The sequence below is a fragment of the Colobus angolensis genome, unplaced genomic scaffold (genome assembly GCF_000951035.1).
Source record: "Colobus angolensis palliatus isolate OR3802 unplaced genomic scaffold, Cang.pa_1.0 Scaffold380, whole genome shotgun sequence".
Taxonomy (NCBI): Eukaryota; Metazoa; Chordata; class Mammalia; order Primates; family Cercopithecidae; genus Colobus; species Colobus angolensis.
The window spans coordinates 2,799,201-2,809,560 of NW_012117155.1; positions in this window are offsets into that span (position 1 = coordinate 2,799,201).

The window sequence follows — 10,360 nt, forward strand, 5'->3', positions numbered from 1 at the left end:
GAGAGAGAGAGAGAGAGAGAGAGAGAGAGAGAGAGAGAGAGAGAGAATGGTGACTCAAGAGTTAAATGTAGATGAAGAACAGACCAGTTCTGAAAGGAAATGTGAACCTGAGGAAATTTTCCGTGAAGGCTCCCCATGCATTCCAAGTGACAAATAGATGCAGTAAAGATATTATATTTGTTCTGATTACCCAAAGGATGCTTGGCAACATAAAGAGTTTTTGAAGAGAACAGCAACTGATGATGAAGCGTGGTGCTCCTAATGGAGTGAGGAAACCAAGCAGCAATCACCAACTTTGCAGGGACCTAGGGGAAATGTTCATGTTGAGATCACAAGTAAGGAGGACATCAACTGTTTTCATTCAAGGCAAGGGCATTGTACAGGGAGCATTTATCCCACAGGATTAAACAGTTCCATTGCGTTCAATAAACATTAGCAATCACCCAGTCTGCTCCAAGCACAGTGTTAGGTGCCAGGAAGCCACAGACAAATAGCACATGGTCAAAAGAAGAAATGGTCAGACCTGGACTTAGTGCTAGGGAGGAAGCCACAGGACTTTCAGACTTAGTATGTGTGTGTTGAGGGGTGGGTCATGATGAAAAAGAGTTTCTAGAATGACTTGTAAGTTTCTCTTCTTCTAGAGTTTCTCAATGGGCATTCGGAGCAAGACAATTTATTGGGCAGGTCTATTCATATAGAGCACCATATGTAACGTTTCTGCACTCATGCTCCATTCTCTGTCATTCATTGTGAACACGCACACACACACACACACACACACACATCTCTATTTGTCCCTGGAGGGGCAGTACGGGCACTGGGAGGAATGTGGCTTTTGCAGTGAGCCTCACCATGTTCCCACCCAGGTTCTGCTACTTTCTAGTTATAGGGCCTTTGTGTTAGGCAGTTCTTGTGTTGCTATAAGAAAATACCTGAGACTGGTTAATTTATAAAGAAAAGAGGTTTAATTGACTCACAGTTTGACAGGCTATACAAACGTGGTGCTGATGTCTGCTCAGCTTCTGGAGAGGCCTCAGGGAGCTTTTACTCATGGCAGAAGGCAAAGTGGGAGCAGGTACATCACATGGCAAGAGTGGGAGCAAGAGAGACAGTGGGGGAGAAGTGCCACATGCTTTTAAACAAATGGATCTCATGAGAACTCACTATTGCAAGGACAGCAGCACCAAGCATGTTTAGAACTGGTGTGTTCTGATCCATAGCTTGCCAGCACTCTGGCACTTAGTAGCTGCTCATTAGTTATTTTACCTTGCATCGCCAGATGAATTATTTCTTTAGTGAGCTTGTGAGTAACATGGAGGTAGAAATTCAAAGTCTATGTAAGTCAGGGATCTTCTGATAGCAAGGATACCCATTCACTGGAACTCAACTGCGGTAGGGGAATCTCATGAAATGCAACTGTGGGACTGTAGAGAACTCTCTGTCTCTGTGTGTCTCTCTTTCTCTCACATGACTTTCTATTTCTGCCTTCCCTCAGCATTTCTCCTTTTTTCTTCTCTCTTCAACTGGTTTCTTGGCTTCTCTGTTTACCCATGTACTTGCATATAGTCCACCATGGCTGCCCTAAAATGGTGGTCTTACCTCCCTGCTCTGTACCACTGTCTTCCTTTCCTCCCCACTGCTAACAGATTTAGTCATTTGTGTCTCAGTCACAAATTCCTGGGCTAGCTTCTGGCTGAGAGGTTTCCATTTCCTGTCCTATCAGCTTCGCCAGGACCGAGACTCAGGGTGGTGGGAGAAGCAGGTGGCAAAATGCATAGCACTGCCCCTGCCAGGGCTGACAGTTTCTGTAAGAGGAGAGTGTGGGTAGAAAGGAGATAGCAAATGTCTCTGGGACAGTGTCCTGTTCATCAGGCTTTGTATTATTTCCGTGTTCAGTGAAAGAGAGATGAACAAAGAGAGAAAGACAGGATTTGGTGGCAGAACAAAAATAGCCATCATGCTGACTCACTTAATTTTTTTTTTTTTTTTTTCTGGCCACTGCACTGCTGCCTTCCTTGTTTTGTTATTGTTTTGACTGTTTGTAATTCCTTCCTTGGTGCCTCCAGGAGCACCATCTCGGTTTTGATGAGATCCAAGGAAGCCCTGTCACTTGCCCTATCGTGTATGTACGCCCCCTCCTCTCTGGTCTTCTCAGGATCAATCCCTTGAGGGTAGTCAGAATAAACCTTAATTGATCAAAAATACTTGAAGAAAATTGAAGTTATAGATACCAGCAACATCTAAGACAAGGAGAACCCTCCTTCCCTTCCTATGACTCTCAATAGGAGAATCCCCTAACCCTTTTTACCCCCATTACTGACTATGTAAATCACACCTTAATGTGTCTGATGGCAGTGAATTGATGGTCCTGTCAGGAGGGCCTCTGATCTGACACAGGCAGTTTAGGAGACTGTGGTAGAAATGGGGTCTCCACTGGGGGCCTGGGAAGTGCAGGGTTAATGTGGAGGAGGAGGAGCTGAAGTACTGCGAGCAGGAACACAAAAACACAAAGAAGGGAGAGGAGCTTGTGCGGGGCTGCAAGATCATTAGTCAGAAAGGGCAGGGACAGGGACTTGTGGTGGTCCTTTGAGGAGGATGAGGTGGTACCACCTAAAAGTGTCAATGAGAAGGGTAAGCATTCTCCACTGCTTCTTGTTTGCTCACTTTCTCAGATGCCCCAATCACAAAATATTTCTGGTTTCATTTTTCTTTTTTTTAATTCAACAGACAACCTGATGTCATCATGGAGGCTGAAAATCCTCACGCCTTTCATTCTGTCTAGGGCTGACTGGAACCAGGGCTGGCTGTGCCCATCAGCTGTCAGGCTGCTCTTTAGCGAGGCTTGGAAAGTTCCAGCAAAAGCCCTGCCTTTGAACCAGAATCACTCTGCCACTGTCTGCATGTGGATCCTTTGTAGTGGAGACAGAGATCTTTGTTTTGTATAAAAACAGACGGGCACTCTTCTTGGGCCTGTCCCTCTGCTGACAATTCCAAGTAACGCTTTATCATCCCCAGTGCATTGCGTTGCTTTAATATCTGGCAGAGCGTGAATTGTAAACACGTCATTAGACTTAAAGGCTGCCTTGAGATGGTGGTTGGAGGAGAACCGGCCCTGAAGAAAAGAGGAATTTGGCTGAAAATGAGCTGCTGAATAATTTATCATGAATTGAAATGTCAATACCTTAAGTGAGGCACAGTGAAGCTTCAGAACTCGGAGGTAAACACTGTGAGGATGTAATTCTGGAGAGAACATTATCAAAAACAGTGGCTCTTTGGAAGGAGCAGGAGGCAGAGAGACCCTGGCTGGGTGTGGGCTGAGTCTGACAAGGAGATGGGGGGTGGGGAGGGGGCACAAAAGGAGAAGCAGAACAGAGCTTGCCTTGGAGCTGCACCATCTGAGCTGGAGGAGAGGTGAGGCCAGAAAGGAATTGGGGAAAGTCAAGAACGAAGGGAGAGCTGTTAAGTAGGAGTGTCAAGAAGACCTGACCAGTAGGCCCAGGAAAGCTTCTTGGAGAAGGGAGGACCCAGGATTTGATGAAGGGAGATGAGGTGGAGAGAATTTTATTAGACGTGCTATTAAGGGGTAGCAGGAGAGAAGTCGAGAAGGCTGGTGGTGGGTGCAGGTTGAAGAACACTATGCAGAAGAATGGGAATTTGTTGAAGTTGAAATGAGAGCTCCTGCAGATCTTTTGACAGGAAACTGACATTTATTCAGCAAGTATTCAACATAATTGAGTAGCTATGTTCCAGATTTTGTGCTCGTGCTGCACACAGGTCTCTGACCTCAAAGAACTTACATTCTAGTGAGGGAGACAGATAACCAAAAAATAGCCATCACATTTGTTTTCCTGAGTGTTTGACTTGCAACTTATTCTTTGCCACAATGTTAGGAAGTAGGTGAAATAATTATCTCAATTTTACAGATGAGGAAACTGAGACTTAAAGAGGGTAAGTAATTTTCCCAAGGCAATTCAACTAGTAAATGGTGGAGCTAGAACTGTATCATGCAATTATGCAGTTATAATTTGGGCTAAATGTTTGGATGGGGAAGCTTATGAGGCTGTGGACCAGTGTTAGACGCATGACTGTTCAGGGGACCAGGGAAATTTTCCAGAGAAAGGAAGTAAGATGAAACCTGATGAGTTGGGGTGATGTAGTGGGGTAAGAGTGGCTTGCACAAGGTCCCAGAAATGGGAGGAAGATGGTAGAGGTGAGATCTGGCAGGTTTTTGGAGGTCTGTCAAGGAGGCTAGACTTCATCCCAATGGCAATGCGAAGCCATTGAAGGGTTCTAAGAGGGGAAGGATGAAGACAGTATGTGTGACAGAGTCAATTTTGCATTTTTAAAAGATTACTCTGGCTGCTTTGTGGAGAATTGATTGGTGGGGCCAGAAGTGCAAGCTGCTGGTACAGTGAGGAAGTTGAGAAGCAGGAAATCAGTAAACCAGTAAATGCGTCAATCTCTTGAGTATTTTATTTAAAAGAGGGTCCCTCAACCCCTTGGTCAAAGCCTTTTTTCCCTCATTTACATCCAATTTTAATAATTCAAGTGCTTGTTTTCCCAATTTATAGCAGATTACGAGTTACGATTTAGAAAAGAATTTGGGAATGCAGTGAGTGTTCAAGGAGGAAAGACACTGGCAATTATGAAAAGTGACAGTTTGATTTTAAGGAAAGACACACACAAAAAACATTTAAAATATTAAAACAAACTGCACAGCAGAGCGGGACTATTCCGTGGAAAGGCAAATGACCCTATCCAATGTCATCCTCCCATTTCAGGCTAATATTTGATATCTTCAGTGATTAATTTGAGGTAACAATAAAATGAGTCAACAAAGACAAAGTGTGATGTTCAATAACCTCTGTTTAAAAAGACAGGAACGGAAAAGAGTGACTCCACATTTCCAGCCGCACTTCAGGGTGTGGGTGGGTATGAACCCAAGATGGCCCTGAGGCCTGGAGCCCTGCATTCCCCTTTCAGTCTCCAAGGCCGGCTGTCTCCCGCTGAGGCTTAAAGAGAATAAGTAATTTTGTGTGAGGGGTTGCTGAATCGGGGGGAATGGAGCTTGGTCAAAATCTCCAGCCCCTCATCAGTGAGCCCAGAACATGAGCTGAGGCAAAACCACCACAGCAACCATGGCGGCTCTGGGGCTCCTTCAGAAGCTGGGCTGGAATATTCTGTAGGCCACTGCAGGCTTTTAGGGATTTAGAAAGGTCCCTGCTGCTAGAGGGCTTTCAAAGAGAAGCAGAGGGAGTAAACCAGGGGTCCCCAAACCTAGTGCCTTTTAGGAACTGGCCTGCAGGGCAGGAGGTGAGCCGCCATGATTGAGCATGCCTGCCTGAGCTCCGCCTCCTGTCAGATCAGCCAGGGCAGCGTTAGATTATCGTAGGAGCGCCAACTCTATTGTGAACTGCGCATGCCAGGGATCTAGGTTGTGCACTCCTTATGAGAATCTAATGCCTGATGATCTGAGGTAGAACAATTGCATCCCAAAACCATCTCCTCTCTCTCCCGTCCCCAAACCAGCCCCAAAAAGGTTGGGAACTGTCAGAGTAAATCTTTCTGTGTGGCACTCTGGATCTGACCATCTGGGGTGTGGCGCAGTCCCCTTCCCTGGTCTCCCTTGGTGGTGTTTTTCGTGTGTGTCTTTCCTGAAAATCAAACTGTCACTCTTCACAATTGCGAGTGTCTTTCCCCCTTGAACACTCACTGCATTCCCAAATTCTTTTCTAAATTGTTACTCTTAATCTGTTGTAAATTGGGAAAACAAGCACCCGAATTATTAGAATTGGTTTGTAAATGAGGGAAAAAAGGCTATGAGCAAGGGGCTGAGGGACCGTCTTATGAATAAAGTATTCAAGGGGTTGACACATTTATTGGTTCACTTATTTCCTGCAGAGGAACTGTTGCTCTTGTGTGCAGGTAGGGATTAAACTGTACCTGCCTGCAGCCTGCCCAGGGCAGGAGTTCGGGCTCTGGGAACCACCTGACCCTGGCCTGCCACCGCAGACTTCAGCTGCCAGCTCCCCCAGCTCCTTCCTGCTGAATGAATAAATAAATGAATGTCAATTTCCTGTCAAAAAATCTACAGGGGCTCTCATAGGCTGGAGCATGCTGGACTCCCAGGCTGACACCCTCAGCACCCATGTAATCAGACATGCAGGCATGAACCAGTCCCCCTCAGAGACATCCTCAATCCTTCACAGCTGGGGGTGCCAGGCCCCAGCCCCAGGCTGCATCTGGTTTCCTCAGTTATCTGACTGGGATGGTTACAAGTGTGACCAGGAAGTGGGCCAATGGAAGACTCCCGTGCAACTTCTCCTATTTCAGAGGCCTTATTTTGTTGCTTTTGTTAGTATAGTAAACAGACTAAAGAGTAAAGTTTTTGTGTTATTTGGTTAAGATCTTGGAAGCTGAAGTAGGAAAACAAAATACTGTCTGAAGAGTGGGGAGGCTTCTGGGTCCTCAATTCTGTACAGATTTAGATGCATTTATTACCTCCTCCAACTATCCTGGAATATCATTCTCCACTGACTTACCCCAGACATTAGAATTCCACCTGGGAAGCCAATTAAGATGAAAATCTTCAATAGAAGATAATTGGGAAGGTCTGAGAGGCTTGTTATCCAGTTACACCATTCCAGTTGGGAACTATGACCATTGGAAGGATAACTGCTGAAGCTGTCATATCTCTTGCACAACTTTTGCTAACTTGAGCTTTAAGTATAATTTTTGTTACTATGATAAATATATTTTTTCATTGTTTTCAAATTGTTTGTTGGAGTGTAAAAAAGCAATTGATTTTTCATATATAATTAATAATATAACCAGCAATTTGTTAAACTACCTTATCAATTATAATAAATTGACACTTATTTGGAGTTCTCTAAATATCATCTGATAATAGTGATTTTTTTTTTTTTTTTGAGATGAAGTCTCGCTCTTGTCTCCCAGGCTGGAGTGCAATGGTGCGATCTTGGCTTACTGCAACCTTTGCCTCCCAAGTTCAAGCAATTCTCCTGCCTCAGCATCCCAAGTAGCTGGGATTACAGGCCCCTGCCACCATGCCTGGCTAATTTTTTTTATTTTTAGTACAGATGGGGTTTCACCATTTTGGCCAGACTGGTCTCTAACTCCTGACCTCAGGTGATCCACCTGCCTTGGCCTCCAAAAGTGCTGGGATTACAGGCGTGAGCCACCACACCCAGCTTACAGTTTGATTTTATCTTTTCTTTTTTTAAGTATATTCAAGGAAGATTGTTATCGAAACTGAAATAAAAAGGAGCAGAAAAAGAAATTGAGTTTCAATTATCTGGAAATTCTTCTTATATGTAGGATTTATTGTTCTCTGACATTATTAGATAATATATAATTTAAATAAAATAAATTAGGCACAAATGAGAAGGAACTGTCAAGAATAACTTCTGGACTTCTGGTTTGCACAACTGAAGGGAGATGTCATTTATCGAGATTGGAACATTGAAAAAGGATCAGATTTGGGGGGGTAGGGAAGAGAGGGAGCTCATGACTTTGGTTTTGCTCTTTTGATTTTGAGATGCTTTTGAGTCATATAAGGAGGGATAGTAGCAGGCAATTGGATATACTGGTCTGTACTTTGGAGGAGAAACCTGATTGGAATCATCTGTTTATACAGAGTAATTGGTGGTTTGGATGTAGATGAAATTGGCTCAGATTAAGAAGCGGAGAGAGAGTTGGATGGAATCTTGAGCTTCAATTCTGATTGGCCAGGTAGAAGAGGATGGGTTGGTAGTGGGAAGAGGCAAGAGGAAGGATCCAGGAGAGCATACTGTCCTAGAAGGTAAAATAATTGAAAGTTTTAAGAAAGAAGAGAAAGTTAATGTTCAAAGCTGCTGGAAGGTTACACAAGGTGAGGACTGAGAAATGTCATTGGATTCAACTACATTGTGGTAATTGGCAACATTATTGAGAGCTATTTTGGAGAGGATTATCATGGTTGAAGAGTGAGTGGGAAGTGAGAAATGTTTTGAAAGTGTATTAGAAAATAAATGAATCTGTATTGTATTTTGGTTTTAGAATACACATCACAAATAAGAACGTTACTAAGGCTTATGGTAAGGTTTATTGAGCACAACCTTAAAATGCTGGATCAACCTATGTAGTAGTTGCTGGAGACCCTGCAATGAAGTTAGGGTGGGATGGCAAGGATTTGGCATGTCTGTCAACCTACTTGGGGACATGGAGTCTTAAACCCTGTATTCTGGAGTCTGTCACCTCTCTCATCATGCTTGCAGATGCCTAGATAAGACAGCCTATGCACAGTGGAGAATCATTAGCAAATACCTAGACACAGTGGGTTTGGGCTCTGTTACAAGAGTGATTATATTGGTCTCTGGAAATACATAGTGCCACATCAGCCTATTCATTGGCACCTGCTGAAGCTGTTTTATCTGGAATCATTTGAACATTTTGTACTTTTGTGCATCTGCCGTTTGTCTTGAAACTAAGTTTATTCAAGTCCTTTGATGACAAATTCCACCGCTCTCTGAGGAAGGGCTCTGGGCCCACTGCAAATGCAAGCCGTCCCAAGCTTTGGTCTCTGGCTCTGTCAGAAGAAGCAGATTGTCGACCATCTCCCAGCTGCTTCTTGCCACTTGCAATTTGTGCTTTCTACAGAAATCACTCTGTTCTGAACAAGCCAGTCACCTCACTATTGTGAGAGGTTTGTGTGTCTGCTGAATATTTTATTTACCATCTGGCTGGTGGTGATGCACAGAGAACATAGTTATGGGCCAGTAATGCCCCGGACCAGTGTATACCAACCCTGAAAGGGTCACTTGCTTCTCCCCATGCCTGGCAGGCACCCGCAGTCCCTCACACAGAGCCCTTGCTATTTCTTTGAGGCTCTAGGAATGGGAGATGTAAGGCAGTGGAGGGAGCTTTCTGCCCTTTTTACGCAGGCATCAAGGTGGTCACCAGGTGTCTTCCTAAGAAGAGGGGCATTTCAGCATCCAGCCCCTCTTCTTGCCTTCCTGAAACTCACATACACGTTTTCAGGGAAGCACCTTCCATGAGTCTGAGGAAATTTGTGACTATTTCTGCCATCAGTAGGGGCTAAAGAAATTACCATTCCCTTGCCCCTACTTCACCAACCAGATTCTGTCTTTTGAAAGGGAGGAATTTAATAGCACTTTTCCTTGTTCAGAGGACAATATCTAATTAGGGCTTGAAAGTGCTTCTGTTTTTAACAATCTCCTTTGCAGGTGCAAATAATTCTAAGAGGCCTCTCCCTTTTTGCATCTTAATTCCCTCATTGAAGATAGATGTCCCTTAACAGCTACTCAGGAGGGAGGCGGTAAATGGAAAGAGTACTGGACTTGAAGTCAGGAGTGCTCTATTCTTTTCACTCATTAATGCTTGCCACTAGATACAGTTTGCTCATCTATCATTTGGGCATATTACTAATTTACCTTGTAAGGTTATTTTGAAAATCAAGACATGTGAATAGTGCTTCATGGATTGCCCGTGTACTGGCATGCCCAGTTTCTATTGTAAAGGAAACTGATACTCAATCCTTTAAGTAATAAAACATTTAAAAATACATATGTAGCCCCTAGGCCACATATATATGCTGTATAATATATATAATTGTGGATTGAGAATAAAACATGCTATATGTTAAGTCCTATTAAAACTAACATTTATTGAATGCTTACTGTTTGGACGAACGGAGGCAAGATGGTGCACTTCCGGGTTCTTCATCAGCCCTCCCAACTTTTCCCGCGCGCGCGAAAATGCAGCCGGCGGCCCGGGAAGGTGCAGATCAACCGGGCATGCGCCAGGTGACGTCAATCCAAAGAGACCAAGATTTACCTGGTCGCACCTGTGGAACACCCCCCGACACGCCCGTGCCCCGCCTATTGCCCTCCCACTCCTAGAAAAGCTGCTCTCCGCCAGTGAGCCACGCGGCCTTCTCACAGCCCCACTCCTGTCGGGATGTCAGGACTGTGGGAACTCTGTCCGAGAGCCCCACCGGGGGACTCGGCCGGCCTCCTTTGTCGGAGGCCAACAGACTTCTCCCTACCCACCTTCTTTCCCTGAAGCTAGGTGGCCAAAATAAACTTGCACTTTTGCTCCTACACTTGCCTACCCGCTGGTTCTTTTGCGCCCGCTCGGCTGGTCTTAGAAAAACAAATCAGTTGGTGCCAAAACCCGGGAGGAGACCCCTCCTCAGGCCTCTAGGGGTTGAGGAACCTCCTCCTGCTCCCACACCGCAGACGGAACAGGACCTGAGACCCGCTTCCCTCACTCTCATGGCCTCTCTGGGGTAAGTGCCCTTGTCTCCTCTTTACCTCCCTCGGCCAAAAGTCCTGCGCAG